At 36.9% G+C, this 20,583-nt stretch overlaps 1 protein-coding gene across 3 annotated transcripts in view; it reads left to right on the top strand.

Moving 5' to 3' along the window:
• CDH12 (cadherin 12) overlaps positions 1-20,583 on the top strand; it is a 519,546-nt gene that overhangs the window by 399,791 nt on the left and 99,172 nt on the right. The window lies entirely within an intron of this gene.

Here is a 20,583-nt window from a genome sequence, read left to right as displayed (position 1 = left end):
TGGTTTTGTCTTTGGGGCTCTTAAACTCCTACAGCATTTGCATGATCTCCAAATTATGCATTAGAGGGCAAGTCTTTATTCAAGTCCTGTTATTTGCCCTTGCCTTGGTCACAATGCAAGGATTAGAGTCTGCAAGAGTGTCTCAAGTCGTCAAAAACCTAATTTCCAAGAAAATCTTTAGTGCATCAGACTCTTGAGTTACAAAAAAAAAAAAAAATTGCCTGGGAACATGGTAAGTTTTCAAAAACCTGGCCTACAGAGGACAGAGTCATTTTCTTTTCAATGAAAGGTGTACTGCAGTAATGATACTGAAGTACTGGAATAGATTTTTGCATTAAGAATTTTCACAACACGATGGATATTTGCTAGAAATTACATAAAGAACATTGATCCTGCTTTGGAGCAGGAGAACAGATTAATGGGCCCCTCTGGTCTCTCCCTGATGGCTGATTCTGAAGTGATCCTGAGCAGTGTGTTTGCAACACAAGCACAGGGCTTGTGTCCTGCTGCCAGATGGCATTTTGGGTTTCCCTACAGGCACCAGAAATTAATTTGTTCTGGGCTGGGAGTCCTTTACCTTCCCAGTGCTAGTTCTAGCTCATTGCCCTTGTCTCTCTCATAAACTGTCTTTTCCCAGTATTTCAAAAGCCAGAGCCAACCATTTAATACTCCTGGTAGTTGTTAACAGTTTTGAAAGTTTTCTGAGTTTCAAGTATCAGAGGGATACTGTTCCCCTTCAGCTATGCACCTCAGATGTTGATATTTTTAAAGTCAATCTGGGAGGTGACTAGATACCTCCACAGGTTGCTACATAGAATTAATATGGTAATGTTTTAAATTTTGTGATAAAGATTAGAAGAATGTGATAGAATGTGATGTGAGTAAACATGTAGAGATGATCATGTTAATCTTATAGAGGTGTACATAAGCATTCACTATAGGAGTTCACACAGGAGTTTATAGATTCACAATACAGGTGCAGTCTTGCTTCCCCTAATGTAATACATAATAATATCACTTATAGTTGCACCATGTATAGATGAAAACCATTTGTTACATTTTGACACCTGTGTCTGTGGCAAATTCAGAATAAGATTTCTCACCAGTGAACCTATGGTTGGTTACAAAACTGTTTTTAAAACCTGATCAGAAAGAAAAAATGAGAATCAGTGATGGTGTTTGTACAGCAAAACACAGTGTCTGCATTGAATTGCCTGTGAAAATTCCCTTATTCTGTTGTTCTCCCCAATCTTTCTTTATTATTTTCTTTAATATGTGTGTGCAGCAGAAGATTGAATGCTAACAGAGCTTTTACTTCATATGAAATTCTTTTCAAGGTGTGCCATACATTATGGCTTTTACATGGATGAAGAGTTGCATGACTAAATGAGATACAACAGAGCATGGTGTGTCATGCATACAGAATTATAAAAGAAATGCCTTTCAGTTTATTCTCCTTTAGAAAAACAAAAGTAGATGCCATGGCAAAATGGATCTTCTTGGTCTCTTTTTTATTCACATTTTAGTCACATTCACTATATCTAGAAGGCTTATTCATAACAGTTGGGATTTTTTCCTCTATAAAACAAATTAAAGATGGATGAACATTAATCAGAAAAGGCAAAGCAAGGAAAGAGTTCCCTAAATGGAAGCCTAAATTTTAATTAATGGCACTAAAACAGATAAGAAGTTTTGCTGTTAGGTTATCTTGCAGCAAAAATATCCAGAAATGCCTTGTCCTCTGTGTGTGTGTGCCGGGACATTGTGCCTTCTCTGATGTAGGTCTTGCTATTCTCTCGTTCTCTCTTATCTGTTTTTCATTCCTTATGCAAGCACAAATTTCTCAGAGGATCTAAAACTACTCCTTTCAATCTTCAGTACCATTTAGTTGCACCTATAGAGATGCTTAGACCTACCAGTGCCTGAGGCTGACACTGAAAATCACTTTGATTTTTCAGCTGGTGCAGCATATGGTTGTCTTGGCTTAGGAAAAAACCCAGATAAACTCTTCCTCTCATCTATTTTTTTTTTAACATTTTCATTTTCTAGTTGCCACTTTTTAATTACCAAATGTTCCAAATTTCACTTACTATAGTTTTACACAGTATTGATTATAAACTGTGCTCATGAACATATTTCTTGGGAAGTTGTGGGAAATTCACTGAAATACTACTTTTTTCACCCTGACTAGTCTCTTATGTGAACATGAAAAGCTTTTGTGTCTAGTGTCTTGCAGTCCTTTATTGTTTCATGACATTTGTATGCAAAGGTTTACCCAGTTTGGTGCTTTATCCCAAGGTTATTGGCAATATCATTAGCAATGGTACTTTTCAGAAATTGTCATGGCTACATGGTTCTCAGTATTGTAATGTCACTGGACTTCCTAATGATTGATGTTGCTAAATCTGAGAAGGCTGAAATAATACCACGGCGTACATCTCTGGAAACAGGGTTGCAGTTACCGTGTTACAATACATTTTTACATAAACTGGATCTTGGCAATTTTTTACTGGAAAAAGTGCAAAAAAATTGAAAATTCATTCTCAAGATCTGGTTTTCTGCACAGAGGTGTTACTTCAATATACCTGTCATAGCCATGTTTATCACAGTAGATTTTCTTAGAACTTGTGTTACTCTCCATGCATGTGGTAGGTGGAAGTTTACTTTTTCCCTTCAAATTCGCATTGAGGGTCAGATTGAATTTTCTTTACCAATTTCGATACTCTACTGTTGGTTTGTTTTTCCTTTTAATCAATACCACTCAATGAAAAAGACAGTGGCACTGAATATATATATTTTTTTTTTTCTGAAGAGATAGTTTTAGGACTATTTTAAGGTGCCTTCCTTACCAGGAGCCAAATTCCTTCATATGCTTGTAAGAAAAAATGCAAGAAGCACGTTTACCCACTAAAAGCTAGGATGCAAAACCTATTTCATGCCAAAGTTTGAACGGACATCCAGCCTTGCTTTTTCTATACATGCACTGTAATCTGGTCTTGTATGATGGAAAGTCAATCACAGCCATAAACAAGAAAGATCTTCTCTTGGAAAGCCCCTTGGGTTACCAACAGTTGTGACATGCAGGCTGCTGTATCCGTCTGTGATTTTCAGTGTTTCTGATAGTTTTGAAGTGGGCACAGTTTCCGCCCTGTAGTGGAGGGATATCAGTGCCTCCAGAGTTGACACTGTATTGCTCACATGATAAATGGGGTGCAGAGTACTTTATAGGGAAGATTTTTTTTTTTAAAGGACAATAATTTGAAATTCTCTGCAGAAAAACTCAGCAGATGGAGTCAGATTACGATACAGAACTAATATTTTAAGAACAGAGATTGCTATGCTGCTATCTTATGCCCAGTAAGAGACTTATAAATGCTTAAGAGCTGGACTCCTAATGTTGGTGTCTTTTTTGTGGTTTGTTTTGTTGTTGTTGCTTTTGTTTCTTTGGTTGTTTTTTCATGATATTGAATTGGTTTTATGAATACCTTTATTTGAAAATATTTTCTTGATATCATATAAGTTCCAAAATGCAGAATGAATCAGAAATGGGCATTTATCTATGAGAACTGAAAAGGGTGGCATAATATCCCCATTTGTAAGTTTGTATTAACAAAATATGTTTTCCTTAAGTATAGTTTAATCAACTGTGTTGCTGCTGCTGGCAGCTGTGCCAGCTTCTGTTGCAGTATAGTTGACGTAAGCACGCAAATATAGCTGAGTTTAAACCAAGGTTATCCCCTTATTAAAGCTATCAGTCCAGATGACTGAGAATGGGGACATAGCAACATTAAGCACACATTCAAGGGAAGATATTATTATATTTTTATTATATTTATACAAAAAAATGTGCACAGGAATTCATTCACTTCCATACACATTTCTTTCACTGAATATGCTGATTTTAACAAAAAATTTATAACTTCCATTGTCACCGTCTCCTAATTGTTTTCTAAGGTCTTTGCATTATTCCTCTATGCTTATAGACAGACCAGCTTGGGCTGTACTAAACCCATCAATTCCATAATATACAGATGCCATATGTTTTTCCTACACAATTTCATTTCATACTTTTCTACTACATTACCTCTTTATTGATTAGAGGGGACTCTAAAAACTCCAGATCACCATGGCAGACTAAAATGGTCAATGATAATACAAAGTGGATATCAGGTTATTTTTACTGCGTCCCTCAGTTGTGCAAAGCAGATACCTGAAGAGTGTTATGGATTTGCTTCCCATGGTACTGTCAGTGTGAAAATAGTCTCTATAAATTTTCTGGCAGTTTTCCTTCTGGAGTGAATGCTTAATTGTCTTTTATTTAAGTATTGGCTTATATTTAAACATTGACAATGGAGCATATATATACACATCCACAAATAGAACATATCTTTAATATATCCATCTATATAGTTTCATCTGCAAAAATTACAATAGCTAGAAAACTAATTTGGTGAATTGGTGGGTAATAACCTGCACTCTGGTTTGGCCCAGCTTAGCACTGTGTGGCTGAATTTAGTCTGAAACTTACAGTGAGCAGAGGCTGGGGAAGGAAGGACTGTAAGGCAAATGCTGAATGAGCCTGCCTTTGATATAGATTCATAGCTGTTGGCGATATATTTTTAAGGGCTTCCAAAAGCTTACCTTGCCTGTTGCAGAAGATATTACTTTGGGAACCCATTGAGACCACAGGTACTTTTGAATGGCATTATGCATGCTCATGGACAGTAACTGACAGCACAATTTGTCTGCAGCCACTGTCTGCAGCCCTTCCAGCTCCAGCCTGGTCTCCATGTTTTTTTCTGGTGCTATAAAGTCCTTAGAGAAAATGATGGGAATTGCATGTCATATTCAAGATACAAACATTTTTAATATGTTTTATTTTTATCCAATTTTCCTTGTTTAATTGTTCCCATTGATAATTTTATTTTTTTTGTCTGCTGTTGATCATTAAGATGAAAAACTTTGGAGGATTTTCTGTAGTGATACCAAGATCAAGAATTAATAGGCAATGGAGCTACTACCCACCTCTGAAGAAGTACTGATAAGTTACTTTTTCTGATGCCTCTTTGTGTTTCTACATGTGAAGTTCCGTATTCTCAGTTTCATGCTATGTTAAGACTTCCCTGTAGCACTTTCCAGCGAAGCTTTCATTTTGTCAAGCTGTCACCTGTTCATATATTCTCTTTTATTGGCAACCTATGGGTTCAGATCCAAGAAAGATGCCAGTGGCAGCCCCTGTCTCATAAAGAAAGACTGGCAATTGATTCCTACTGTTTTAGATCTCTTTTTATTTGGATTATTTTAGGTAAAACTGCCATGTCTTAAACTTCCTTTTTTTCCCCCCTCTATTTTAAAAGTCTTTGCTCAGTAACCTTGCTGAAAGCTTTTTTGAAATTTAGATACTCTTGACTATACTAGTAATCTTGAGCCATATACTCACTGATGCACTCAACAGTTTTAAAGGGTTTTGTAAAGAGCAACTTCCCTTCAGAAAAATGTACTGCATACAGGACCTTACAGGATTGTATCCACATGTTCTCTAATTTGGTGCTTTATTACAGTGTACAAATTTCATCCATCACATGGGTCAGACCAGATGCCCTGGGTCATTTGGACCACATTTCAGAAAAGTTCGTGTTCCATCACTGTTTTCCCATACCCTTTCCTGGGGCTATGTCAGGTGGCAGTTAACTCATTGCAATTGATGGTACAGTGGTTTCCCAATAAGAACTACTTTTTTTTTTTTTTTTTTTTTTTTTAAATTACAGCTCTTGTCTTTCTAATTCTCTTTTTGTTTTAATTTTGAAAAAATACATCGACTGCACTGATCATCAGAATAACTTTTATGACCACTGTGTAGGAAAATGAGTTTTAAGGGAGGAGCAGAAGGGAAAGCCAGTTAGGGCTGCTTAGCCTTTTCTCAAAGACTGTTTTTACCTTTATACAGAACATTGCACAAAATTTAAAACAAAATAAAAAAGTATTAAAAAAACCCAAAACACTAAGATATTGAGAGAATATTACAAGTAGCCAATTAAAGCTTTTGAAAGGTGTTTCTTTATGATAGATCACTGGCCAACCTAGGCAGTGAGGTTATGGGGTAAGCGAGAGCCAGGAAAAAAAAAAAAGAGATCAAAAGAGAGGGAAAAAATATTGTAGAAAATCAAGACTTGATTAGTTAAAGGATAATGGTTGTTGCCATACTGTGAGTTTCCTTTCATACACCCTGGCTGTTGGATATTGTCGGTGAAACTAAGACATTTGGCAAATGCTCTCAGGTGGGAGAATCTATGAAAAATTAAAACTATCAGAGATAGGACTATACAAACACAAACGGCCAAATTCTCAGCAAAACTGAAACTTTGGCTGTTAAAAGAGACTCTGGATAGCTGTTTTCTGTTAGCTATTCTTAAAGTCCCAAAATGTCAGCATTAGTGCTGAATCCATTTAAAAGCATTTGATTCTTACTTCTCATATATATCTAAGCCTACACGGGATATTTTTACCATGATTTCAGCAAGACTTTGGACACTAGTGATATCCTCATAGGCAAACTCAGGAGATGGGAATTAAATGAGTGGACATTGAAGTGCATTGAGAACTGGCCAAATGGCAGATCCTAGAGGATCATAATCAGTGGTACAGGTCCTAGCTAGAGAGCTGTCATTGGTGTCCCCCAAGATTCAATACTGGGTCCAGTACTTCTTCACCAATGACTTGAATGAAGGGGAAGGTGCCTCCTCAGCAAGTTCCCTGATGGCACAAAGCTGGGAGGAGTGGCTGATACCTCAGAGGGCTGTGCAGCCCTTCAGAGGGACCCCAGCAGGGTGGAGAGATACAGAAGGGCAGAGAAGAACTGCCTGAGATTCAACAAAGGCAAATGCGGGGTCCTGCCACTGGGGAAGGATAATCCCATGGACCAGCACAGGCTGGGGGATGACATGCTGGTAAGCAGCTCTGCAGAGAAGGACCTAGGCATCCTGGTGGACAACAAGCTCTCCATGAGGCAGCAGTGTGTCCTTTTGTCCAAGAAAGCCCATGACATCCTGGGGTGCATTAGGAACAACATTCCTGCAGATTGAGGGACGTGTTTCTGTTCCTGGGGAGGAACAGGTGGAGTGCTCTCTCCAGCTCTGGGCTCCTCAGTTCAACAGAGACATGGAGCAGGTCCAATGGAGGGTAGCACAGAGGATTATGGCGCTGGAGTATCTCTCTTATGAGGAACCTCTGGGGGAGCTCAGGCTGCTCAGCCTTCAGAAGAGATGACAGGGAAGAGACCTGATCAGTGTTGGTAAGCAGTGTGTCAGGAGGATGGAGCCAGCCTCTTCTTATTGGGGACAGGTAGTAGGGCAAGAGGCAACAGGCAGAAATGCATGCACAGAAAGTTCCACCTGAGCGTGAGGTGAATGAGCGCTGGAACAGATAGCCCAGAGGGGTTGTGGAGTCTTCCTCACTCAAGAACCATCTGGACACAATCCTGTGCCATGTGCTCTAGGATGACCTTGCTTGAGCAGGCATGTTGGACCAAATGGCCCACTGTGGTCCCTTCCAGCCTGACCACTCTGTGATTCTCTGTGTGATTGTGTTTAAATGTAAGTGGACAAAGCTAAGAACCCACGTCACAGCAGTTAAAACCACTGTGTTTCTATCCACACACTGACTTTACTGCAGCTCAGTAGCATAAATCAAATATTATATTTTATCATATGCATCTTTTGATACAACCTAATCTCTTTTAGGTAGGCAAACAATTCCTTCATTATTAAAATTAGGGTATTTGTTCTAAACATATATTCTAAATATTGTTGGTAGTTTCATTGGTATTGATTATTAGCTCTTTTCATATATAAGGAGAAGCTTAATAATTATTGGTCCAGTTTTCCTATTTTCATAAACACTTTTAGGTTCAAGATATATTTCATTAGAGTTGTTAGGATTATGAGGGGTTTTTTTGTTTTGTTTTGTTTTGTTTTGTTTGTTTTCTTTGTTTGTTTTTTTTTTGTTTGTTTTGTTTTGTTTTGTTTTGTTTTTGTTAATTTTACAGTTGATGCAAGAAAAAAAGTAACATATGTAAGTGTAGTATTGAAAAATGTAGAAATAGTTTTTATATAGGCAGGCAATATCTGTAAACATGTTGTATTGATAGTTGTTTTAGCACCCACAGATCAGCTGTAAATGATAAAATTTAAAAAGAAGTTGCTTTTTCTTACCACATAATTACTCTGCACACTAAACACCTTTTCAGTAAGAGCTGTTCTTTGGTCCACCAAGTGGTATTAAACATTAAACATATTTTAAAAGTATTACTGTTCTCAGCCACTGAACGACTGTAAACATTAAATATGTTTTATAAAAGCTGCTTTTCAAGCTAATGCCTGCATGGCTGTAAATATAATTTCATATAAAGTTGCTTTTCAGCCACTGAAGTGTTTTCTTATACACTCAGTTCTATTTATAATTTTTCAGAGAAGAAACAAGTTCAAGGTTTCACTGGCACAAGGCAGCTCTTCATTTATGACAAGTAATCATGTTCTACCCATCTTCTCATAAAAACACTGCAGGTAATAATAACAAGCCAAATTTTAAATGGATTTTAATGGATATTCTGCACAGAAAGTGAGTGAATATTTAGTGTTCTAGTCACCCATTCTTGTGTTTTACTCTGTCATAAACGAAAACAATAAAAATAAAAAGCAGACATGACTGATATTCCCTACTAAGAAATTTAAGAAGTCTAAGAAATCAGTGGCTGATGGATTGTGTGAATCAATCAAGTCATCATCAGCCCTAGAGGAGGGTGAAAGAGAATGCAAAATAGTCTCAAGATTACTAAGCAAATGGGAGTCACTAAACCAAATATGATTAAAGGCTTTAATTCTGTGTGCAGAAATAACTCTGTGTGGCAAATTAGATGTAATCCTAGGAAGGCCTGGAGTGATAAGAAAAGTGTTCATGAGAATCTGGCTTAACAAGAATTAAGAGAAGGATCACTGATCACAAACATACTGTTAAGGACAAATTATTCTCTGCTTAGAGAATCCCACAAGACTTAAAGTCTACAGCAAGGACACTGCAGATAAAAATAATACCTTAAGAAAAGAAAGTCTACATAAACCAGAGGTTTAAAAATATCTGCAGTCTAAGGAACAGCATATACAAGAATATCTTTAAATGGAATGTCAGCCAATTAGTAGGTGTATCTGTCTGCCAGCCTTGGATTTAATGAGTCCTAGGTACTTAACAGTTCTCCTTGTTTGTGGTAAGGAACAGCATAGATGAGCAATCCAATCCAATATCTATCCTGCACACTGTAGGTTTTTCCTAACTAGGGAACCTTCACAGAAAGGTTCCCTTGTGGGAACAGGAATCTGGCATCCCCCCAGCTTTTTCTCAACAAGTATCCTGATAGAGCTGATCAAAACCTTTTCACTAAGTTTCTGTACAATGGAAAGGTGCAAACATGTAAGTCTCTTAAAACTCTTTATGAAACACAGATGGCTGCCTAGTGAGTCATCCCACAGGTTAGCTGGTGACTGGGAAATTAAACAGGCGGTTCCTGTATTAGTAAAGGAGCATTCTTTCTATCACCCTGACAAGCCAAGCACTGGCTGGCATGGAACCCATAGGCAAGGCAGTGTTTTCTGAAGCTTGGAACATGGTGCATTTGCCTGCTCCCTGATTTCTCTTTCATATAGGTGATGACAAGACAAGTTGTCATGCTTTCCAGATAAGCTAGTCAGCCTGCAAGCTAAACAGGTCATAACTAAGTAGGAAGAAGACCAATGGAAATGAAACAAATTGTTCTCTTTGCTAAAAACTCGGCAGTGCCACTATTGTTTTCTGGAGTGCTTTTTTTTTTTTTTTTTTTTTTTTTCTGGAATGATGCAGGATGAAGTGAAAATCCAAAAACTATCTGAAATATCACAGTAAAATTTCAATGTCTAGACATCCTTACTTGCTAGTTATGTCTGAGCACCTTTTGTGCAGAAGCCAGCAGTAAAGTTAGATCATTGAGAATTAGAGAGGCAAGGACTGGAAATAGAAGGGGAGTTGACTTCAGGCAGGTGTGAAAGTAAAGAATGACAGCAGAGGAAGAGGAAAATCTTTGTAGACTGTTCAGCTTTCACTTCAAGAGCTGCTGGAGAGAAATCGACACCTTTAATACTGCCTTGGACTCGATTTAAGTTGACACTGATAAAGAGGCAGCTATTATTTCTGTTAACAAAACTTCAGGACTGTTCTTTTCTCTTCATAAGAAGCTTAAAGGGTATTCATGCATAAGTATGAATATCAGTATTCCTATGGAGCAGTCTTGAGGGAAAAAGGAAACAGCAAGGAGTAGGCAAGAGGACCTCCAACCAAAGGATTACCTGACATACCATCCTGCACCAGGATTGATGGAGAATATTGCTGCTGGTACTCTCAGAGGTGTAATTTCAGCTAACCATCCACATCTTGCTTTGGGGAAAGATGTTTTAAATGGTAAAGTATAATATGAATCCTAAAAGACAATCCAATGAAAATCTGGTCAAGAAGCCTACAACTGGAGATTATCTCCTCAAAAATATTTTTCATCTTCCATCTGTGTTTATTGCTGTTAGTACAGCAAACATCAGTTTTATCATTTTTTCTGATCTAAAGGAGTATCCCAACTTATCTGAAATATAAGATAATTATGTAGCTAAGATTCATCATCTCAGAAACCTATCTATCCTCTTGTCTCTATAAATTTCTAGAACTAGAGCCTGGGAGAAGGTTAAACTCACATTTCGGCAGATTATAATGTCACAGCCTATTTAGGACTAAGTTTTATCCAAGCATAATTTACTGCTTCTCTATCTCATAAAAATGAGTGTTGTTTGGGTTCACATATATGTCAAATATTTTTCTAGTCTCCATTTTGTTAGGTATATTGGCTATACATTGCCTAAATTGCTCATGTCATTCTATAAAACATTTTCTTTTCCTATTTTTAACATTTTTTCCTTTTAGTCTCAAAGATAAAAGGTGTATAGGAACAGATGATTTAGCTTTGGTCCCTACTGAACACATCTCTATCATGCCACATCTTTTTGTCTCTTTTCTAAATTAAACAGATTAAATCTTTAAAGTTCTATGTGGAAAACTTTTCATGTCTCAATCACTTTTACAGCTTGCCTCTGAGCCCCCGTTACTTTTGCTGTCCTTTTAGCGATAAGGCAGCAGTAATCAATATTTTCAACAGCCTTGAGAGAATTCAGATGAGAAAGATGCCTGAAGGGCAGGTTCAAGTGCTCAAGCCTACAATTTATGGTCTTGCAAGAGATGATACAGACAAAGATGCTCAAATTATCAGCCCTACTTGCTACTTCTCTGGTTCAGTAGGTCCAAATTCATCAACTTCTTCTTGCTGCTTTCACTCCATATCACCTTATGCCTGAACACAAACCATACCCTTTCCCACAGTTTTCACAGTTTTCAACAGATACTTGATAGTCCTGGGCTTCTTTCATCATTCTTCCATGTGATTGTCAGTGAATCCTTTGTTCACAGGTTTTAAGTCCTAAATCAATATTAATCACTGAGCATAATTCAGTGAGGTATAGCAGCTTGTTGTTCAAGCAGTGAATGATCCTGTGAGTCTTTCAAACATCATCCTGTTGTAGTGCAGGGGGGGCAAAATCTTACCCTGGTTGGGTAGTAAAAATAGATTTACTCTGATATATTAGACCACAGGTTTTGATAGTTTTGTTTGCAATACCGGAGAGGGAATAAGCAGGGGATTCTTAACATTTGTGTAGAGATGGGCAGTGAGTGAAAAAATGTAAACAGCTGTTTTTATTTCACACAACCCAGATTCAGACACTGCTGTAGTAGGAATTGCTGCAAGATAAAATGTTGGATAATCAATTCCTAAATCAGCTTTTCTTTGTAAGAAATAAGCAAAGCAAATTCTAGCTTTTCCTTCTGAAGTAGATCTTACATAAATGACCGAGAAGTGCCAAGACGTCACAATGTCTGCCTGAATCAAAAGATTGTAGCAAGGCATCAGCTCCTTTAATTCCAAAATCCATATGAAGCTAGTAATTGAACTGGCAAGCTGTAAAGAAGGAATCCTCTCTTCAGGCCACTGCACAGCAATAAGAGATCTTTGAACTGCTGATTTGAATGAAAGATAAGGGATAAGAACTGCACCAGCACATCCTACTGATTTACTGTAGAGATGATGTTGTGGCAGGTCAGTAATACCTATACTGCAATCTGGATGCTTTATATTTTAGCCACCTTGATCGATTTGCTTTGGTGAGCACAAGGGGACAGTAACAGTGATGACGGGACAGTTTTTATGGCAGCATAGTACAAGAGACTTTGGGACACTAACTCACCAGCTACCCTGCAGGAATTTCCTGATTGTTCATTTCCAGTGCTGCTGCTGCCCAGGCTGCCTATATTAAGGACTGTATGAGGCTGCACCTCTCACACTGCAAATGTGTTCTGTGATTTGAGTGTTGTCTTGTGGACACAGCGTGCATCATGTCAGTATGTATCAACAGCAGAGATTTTAGACTCTTTAGTAGGGTCTTCTTCATGGAAGCTTTTCATCAACACATTCTCAGCACAGATTTTTAAAGGTAACTTGGCACTGAGAGTTTTACAAGCATCTTGTGGGTATTTTTTTTTCCTTGATATGAGTAAGTGTAGAGCATATAAGTGGTTTTGAAAACCCTAGTCAGTCTCTAGACTCCCAAATATCTTTTAACAGCTTGAGATCTACCACTAAGTTCCTCAAAGTATACTGAGAATCCCTTACCTGTAAACACCTAACTTTTGCTGACCTACATTATAAATATGAGTCAAGGTGTCCTCGAAATTTGGACAGATACTTGTAGCAATGTCTCTGGAGCCCAATCAGATCAGACACAAATCAAATTCAGCACTACTACAGTAAATGAGGGAAAGCCATGGAGGGTTAGACACCCACAAGCATTTATTTGTCTGATTCCACATGAAATATATTAGCACCTCCCTGAAACTGTAAAAAAAGTAAGATTGCATGATTTTTTTTTCCATAGGTACCTAAAATGTCATCTCAGCCTGTCCCCAATCTGCTTGCACATAAGAGCATCTGAACTTTACACTGCTGAGCAGCTAAGAGCCAATTAATGCCTAAGCACTGTCAGAAATCATAAAGTAGATATACCTAATTCTCTTTCGGAAGCCAGTCAGTGACATTTTCAGAGTTCAGAGTTACATCCCATGCAAAATGTGACTGGAGGAGAGGTTACATGTTTTTCATTTTGCAGTGAGGTATGTAGAAAACTCGCACAAGATGCTGCAGATGCAGCTTTAATGCTTTCCTTATTTTGAATACCCCCTCCTTATGTTTTAACCACCAGAGTCTTTGTAGTTTTTCTTCTTTCTCCTTTTTTTTGGCCTGATGAATATTTAATGATCCCACATAAAACAAAATAGCTTTCTCTTTTTTTTTTTTAAGAGAGTGATGCTCTTGAGAGAGCATTCACTTAGGAGGTAGGAAATGTGCATTCAACCAACATACAATAGGAGAATGACTTAATCTGTAGCTCATGTATCCACTGAGCAGTCAGGGGGCAACATCATCTGCTTCTTCATTTTGTCACAATAAGGTTGCTTTAAGCTGTCAACAAAGAAAAGAGTTCAAAATTGTTATCTCCAGTAAATAATTTCTGAGAAAGAAGATATCTAGGATACAGCTTTCCTTACTGGTATTTCTTACAGTACCTTTTCACTAATAAGCTCGCTTGTATGGATCTCTTAGGCATCTAAATAACACCAAAGAGAAAAAACCTGCATCTGAGCTTATTGCATTTTGCAGTGGCTCTTTTTTATGTTTCATGCCCTCAGTATTGTTGTGCATAAAAGCACCGTGTAATGTCTCTTCTCTATGTTATTGGTGTAGTCATGAAGTTGGTGAAAACTGAGAAGAAATATTCATTGTAGAGCTTGATTCTTAATGCTTATTTCATACCAGAACTGACAAACACAGATAGGATGTGTGTGCAAGGGAACTGAGGGAAATTACCTTAAAAACCAATATGTCTTTTAAAATATGTTTGTGAATGTGTCAGGGAAAAAAAATGTTGATGAATACCCAAAAAAAAAAAAAGAAAAAAAAAAAAAAGGCAGTAAAAAGATAAAAAAGCAGGTGAATTAATAGAACAATCTATTAATGGACATTAAGAAAGTATGAGTAGGATTAGTTTAGTGAGTTGATAACAATGATGTCTGTTTTTATATATGGGGAAGGACTCTGCATGTACTATTTAAAATTAGGATCTGGGAATCTTTTTGGCTTTCTTTTGATTTTGTTTGTTTATTTTTGTTTTTTGTCATTGTTGTTGTGTTTTGGGGGTTTTTTTGGTTTGTTTTTATTATAATTTATTTTGTCCTGTTTGGGATTAAGATAGAAAATTTTTTTTGGCCATTTTTACTACTCTTGATCTTTAGAAAGAATCAATAATTTGGATTGTATTTTATTTAGAAATTTTAAGGAGAAGACAAGAGTCCTTGAATATTGAATACAATCAAATTTTAGATAGTCAATATGTAGGTCTGGATTTGATTTTTAACAGATGTAGATTAATCTCTAAAATGATAACACAGCAAAAGTTAAGCAAATCTTTTCCTCTGAAATGTATAACTCTGTTTTTATGAGTTAAACAGGATATCTAGGCCATATTTAAGTGCATTTAATTTTAGCTCTGATATTCCACAAGTTCAGAATTTTATGAATATCAAGGCTTGCTTACCTCACAGGTTTTAGAATTTATGAATAAACATAAAGATGTTGGGGAGTGGAACAGTAAGGCAAATTTTTAGAATAGAATCCTCGCCTAAGAAGGCTCAGACTACACTTCAGCCTGGAAAATACTCAGATGTCCTCTGCTTGCTTTAATAGTTCTGATTTTTTTTCTTTTTTCTGTGTTTTTTTTTTGTTTGTTTTTTTTTTGTTTTTTTTTTTTTGGGGGGGTGGTTTGGTGGTTTTTTTTGTTTTTTGTTTTTTGTTTGTTTGGGGTTTTTTTGCTTTTTTTTTGTTTTGTTTTGTTTTTTTCTTTGACAGTACTGTCAACTTAAGCACTGCTTTTTATCTTATCTCCAGAGAGAAGTGATTTTGATCATCGAAATAGATAGAGAAATGCAAACTGGGGGAAAAAAATCCCAGAGTAGGTTCAGAATAGCTCTAATGAGTAAATGATTTAAACTCCTCTCTGGTAAGAATTGTAAAGCTTCTACCTGAATCATTTTAAGAGTGTGAAATACAGAGCTAGGCCTTTTTGCATCACCCTTAACTAGAATTTTCTGTATCCTAGCTGAGCTATACAAATATTTAAATATTTGCAATAATGAATTTAGTTATGGTCACTATTTATTTGCCTGTTGTTCTGATCCTTTTTTTTTTTTGTCTTGTGTCTTGTTTAAAGAGCACAATGCATTGCTGTAAAATCGAGGCATTAAAGAAGCCCTCAAATAAGATACAAGGGCTTAAAATTGGAATTATAAAAGAATGTTGTACCTTTCCTACAGAGACAGTTAATCATCAGTCTGATTTTACTCCCTTTTTTCAAAGTTCAGGTATTTTAATTAAAGAATCATCATTTTCCAACACATTTCTGTATGAGACTAACAGATTACAAGTGGAATATTTCCAATATATATCTGTAGCCATAGCTACATACACCTTGAATCACATCAAGAGAAGGATATGTTGTAGAAGTGATGGCTCAGAACTCCCAAATAAGAAAGTCTTCTCAAAGAATTGTTGTAAGTCTTGTAGCAAAGATTTTTCAGTCTGTAGTGCAGTCACAGCAGACAAAAGCAAACAAATGTTTTCTGCTTACATTTTGCAGATGGGAAATTAGGCAAATAAAGAAAGTTTGGGCTTAAATTTTTCCTCAAAACTGTCTGATTACCAGTTATGTCCCTGAATTTTTGGTTATTGATAAGAAACAGAAGAACATGATGAAGGAATGACCATGGAGAAAGGAAATGAAACTGAGTATTGTATTACAATATATGCTTCAATTATTTCAATAATACATAACAATTATTTACTTTAAAATATAATTATTTGATCTCACTGGTTCCAGTATCTTTTAAAGTTTTCTTTAAATGAAACATATGCCAAGTGATATGCTGAGTAGTCAAGTTCTTAAAGCTTGCAGTCAGGCTTTCATCCACATTTTACAAGGCTGTGCTTACCCAAGGTATTTGGGCCATGGAGTGATGTAATAGGATTCATGAGTGGAAGTCCTGACCTGGCCTGGCATTTGGCATTTTACCCAGGGATAACCCTCCATGAAGAGAGAATAACTTTTACTGCTGCTGTTTGATAAGTGTAAGCTTTTGACAACACTCAAGTGACAGGGAAAGGAGAAGCATAAGCTACTCTGGGTGGCAGGGGGAACTCAGGACAGTGAGGGTGTAGCTGAGGGAAGTCCCAGAAAAAGACCCCTTGAGGATTTCCTGCAGGTGAGTTTCAGTGCTGAGCTCCTGGTGACAGTCAAAAGTCCTCTGACTAAACATTGGGGAAAGTGAGATGTTTTGAACATACATTATTTCTGTACTAGGATGGGGGGATACAGCATTGGTGAGGATCATGTAGATGTGGAGTGAGGCTATCTTGCAGGCTTTCTGAGTGGTGATTTTCAACACTGCCTCTTAAATACTCAAATAATGAGGTAGAAATTCACAATTTTGAGTATTTGCTTTGACATAGCCTGGAGTTAATGAGCCCTTAGATTTCTGATATTGTGCACACATCTGTCTTCAGCACATTTCTGCTCCCTCAGGTGGTAACAGGCAGATGTAGGTATAAGACCACGGCAGACACTCTTGGTGACTGGGCTAAGCTCCACAGGTCACACACACTTGTTTTTCTCTTCACACATTGTTCTAACAAATACTTAATCACTGCTCTAAAGTTTATCTGATAAAAATAACCAAAAACAATACAGTTTTTGCTGTTAGAAATACCTTCATTTATATCATCAGGAGGATAAACATCTTTAAAATCTGATCTGTACTGTCTGCTTATCCGTATTGGACTCTGTCTCATCCAAATTAGACAAAGTTCCATGTTGAATTATTTCTCTAATCTGGGGAAGAAAATGGGGCCCCAGGTTGTTTGTTTAGTTTTTTTTCCATTTAGATACCTGAACTACACACACTTAACACTGTATTCCAATTTGCAGAACACCAAATATTGCACACTAAAAGTGTAATGGGATTAGTTAATATTTTCCATGAAAATTTTCAGGTATGTTCATTCTAAAGAAAAACTGTTAGAATTTCATTTTTAAGGTAAAACAATCTCAGAGTTGAAGAACTGCAACTTCATTCCCACATGCAAAAATAGATAACTCAAGTTCTTAGATAGATTTATGTATCTGAGCAACTCAGAACCTCATTCTTCTCCCCAGTTTTTTTCCCCAAATCTCCCATCTCCATTTAGGGACTCCCTTCTGACAATGAAGTAGTACTGCAATATGAGAAATGGAGCCTAGCCAGAACTCCCAGGCCCACATTAATCCTGTTTATTTATTTTGTTTGGTATTTCATGTTTTGTTTTTCCAGTTCCACATGAGACATATTAACAAACACACTGTTTTCATTATTTACCAATGGGTAGGAAAAAATTACTCTTTTCTGGAAATTCTCACCTTGTTTTTAGAAGGAATAGGAATCTTTCAATACAGAGAATTTTGTGAGACTTGCTCTTCTAAATCAAGAGGAGAACTCCATATAGTGGTATATTCTGAAAATGCAATTGAAAAAGTTATGAAAATCATATTTTTCACCAAGCTGATGAATTCCCATGATCTTTTATTTTTATAGATGTTCTTATCAGTTCTGAATGCTTTTCCACTGTATTTGTAAATTAGTTCTACTTTTCAATAAATTCCCAAGTATTCCTAGAGATCTTATGCCCCAAATCTGTAAAATAGTGTATCATTTAATCTTAAACCTAATTTCAAGCATATTGAAATACTTCTTTAAAATCGATTTAAAGCATGCAGCTTTTAATTTTAAACTACTTTTGTGTAATGCATCCATTCTATATGTAGAATAGCAGGTGATGCACACGGATTACATGCTCACTGAATGAAGAATACTGAGGAAAATTCTGTTAGAATAATTTAAGATAACAGGAAAACAATAGCAGAATGTCAGACATTTGCTGAGAGTTTTATCTCAAGGCATATTTTCTCACCTGTAGTTTAGTACAATGGTGATATACAACATTCAGTGCTGTTCTTTTGGCTTTTGTTCTGATTTTTTTTCTTTTTGTGAGAGGCCATGGGAAAGACTGATGACCTCTAAAGATACTTTTTTTTTTTCCATACACTTGTTAGGTTATTTTTTTAAGAAGATGCTCACTGTGCCTTTCTTTTACATTTGTACATTAAGAAATGTCATGTCACACCTTGGTAATGTACAATATATTTGCTTTTGCCAGAGGTGCCTTTCATTAAGCAGATCTTTAACTTGTGAGCAGAAGTATAATTTTCTTTTCTTGTCCATTTTTCATCCGGGGAACCACACTGACATAGAATTTTCTTATTTCACAAATCTATGCTTATGTGTTGAAATACATATGCTGTTGCCCTGAAGAATCATCAGGACCTAATCTTATTGGAGAGTCAGAGATGTATGGAAAAACTATATACTTTTCTTTTATTATTTATTTTAATATTTATTTTTGTGACATGTAAATAAAGAGTTTTGACATGCAAGTTGTCTGTACAGGCAACTGCTTTTTCTTAGTTCTTTTCTGACCTGAGAGATTAGGACCACCTAAAAAATTACTTGTTTGGTAACCAAAGATTGAAATTTTGAAACCCAAATAATTTGACCTTTCTTACTATCATTTCAGAGATAAAGGTAGTAAAAGTGTCCAGCACAAATATAGGCATATCTTTGATTAAGATGAACTCAGTTATTCAGTTATTTTTCTACATCCAAAATTAAGCAGTTTAGTATTATATTCCCAAGGGGAAAAAAAACAAACATTGAAATGCCTTGAAAAGATTTCTTAACATATGAAATGTTTATAACTAAAGTTTTCACTGAAGATCAATTAATTTTTGCAACATGGCTATTGCAAACATCTGTGTGGATTCAGTTGGGCACTAACAAATGGATCCAAGATAAACTTAGGGACTGCATGATACTCTTGGGCATACCAAGATTATTTTAACAATAGAGTTCCCACCATGTCAGTATGCAAAAGAATGTAATCACAGATCTTTCAACATAGCTAAAATTTTAAAAAATATTAAATGTTTCTATATTTTTGAGGGTTTTGCATAGATATCTCCTAGTGTTTTTATCCTCTCTCATGTGACAAGTATCAGCATAGGGTTTCTTTTCTTCTAGAAGAGGCTTAACACTACATCCTTTATTCCACACACCTTGAGTATTTCAAAAGAATAAGCAGAACTAGGTCATGTTCAGGTCACTTACTGTTTCATCTCTCCATCTCCAATCCCAGCTGGCTTAATCCATTCTTGTGCTTGCCTTTAGACTGTTGAGCTCTGATCACCCTGATGACCTTGGATGGGTGCACTGCACAGTCAAAGCTGGGGCTACTGATCTCTAATTGTCCTCAGATTTACAACAGCGGCTTTCACTAATGTGCAGTTTTATTAAGCTACCAAGAAGAACTTGATAAATCATCTTTCTATGCTTGAAAACCCCACTGAACCTTTAAAAGCCAAGTGATAACGCTGAGAAGCTGCATTAAATTCTAATAGGAATTATACTAGGAGAATGAATATATTTTTGTGCCTAAGATTATAATTTATATTGCCATTCTGGTAGGTGAAAACATCATTAACGTTTGCAGCCCCATATGGATTTTTTTACACTACTCATATCACCTCTTGTTGTAATTCGGCATATGAGGTATAAGAACTGAAATCAGGATACCCTGTAACCTCCTTCCTGCTAGTCCCCAGTTCCTGTCTTCCTTTCCGGTCCTGTGACCTTCCCCTGTGACCTTGTACCCACCGGGGGTCTGGTATGCTAATCCTAGTCCCTGTGAGTCCTCATCCCATTGGCAGCCAGCCAAGGCCACTCCCATTCCCCTCTCCTGAATACCTGGTTCGGAGAGAGATTCTCCCTCTTTCCGGCCATACCATGGCCCTGGAATAAACTGAGATTGAAAGAGCCTCTTTTGTATCCTTTCCATCCATGCTGCAATACTTTGTCTGATCCTAAGTAATTAGGAAAAAGACAGTGTATAGCAGCAGTTGGCGCCCAACGTGGGGCTCAAACCCACGACCCTGGGATTAAGAGTCCCATGACCTCTGGGAAAATTATAATCATGGGATGCAAAAGATTTAAGTAAGATCAAGTGAGTGATTGTCTGGCCAATGAAATGGGAACTGCCTGTTTACATTATGCCTGTTTGCATCTGGGTCCAGGCACAAGACAAGTGGAGGCCAAAGATCAGGAGTGTGAAGGGTCTGACATTCTGGTGGCTCCCTGAAGCTGTTGTTCCTGGTGCTGTGTAAAGAGGAGGTGACCTGGAGGGAGGATTCTGAGACACACAAGTTAGTCTGA

Source organism: Oenanthe melanoleuca, chromosome 2 (genome assembly GCF_029582105.1).
Source record: "Oenanthe melanoleuca isolate GR-GAL-2019-014 chromosome 2, OMel1.0, whole genome shotgun sequence".
Lineage (NCBI taxonomy): Eukaryota > Metazoa > Chordata > Aves > Passeriformes > Muscicapidae > Oenanthe > Oenanthe melanoleuca.
The sequence above is the reverse complement of the archived record's forward strand: the minus strand, read 5'-3'. Positions and strand labels throughout refer to the sequence as shown.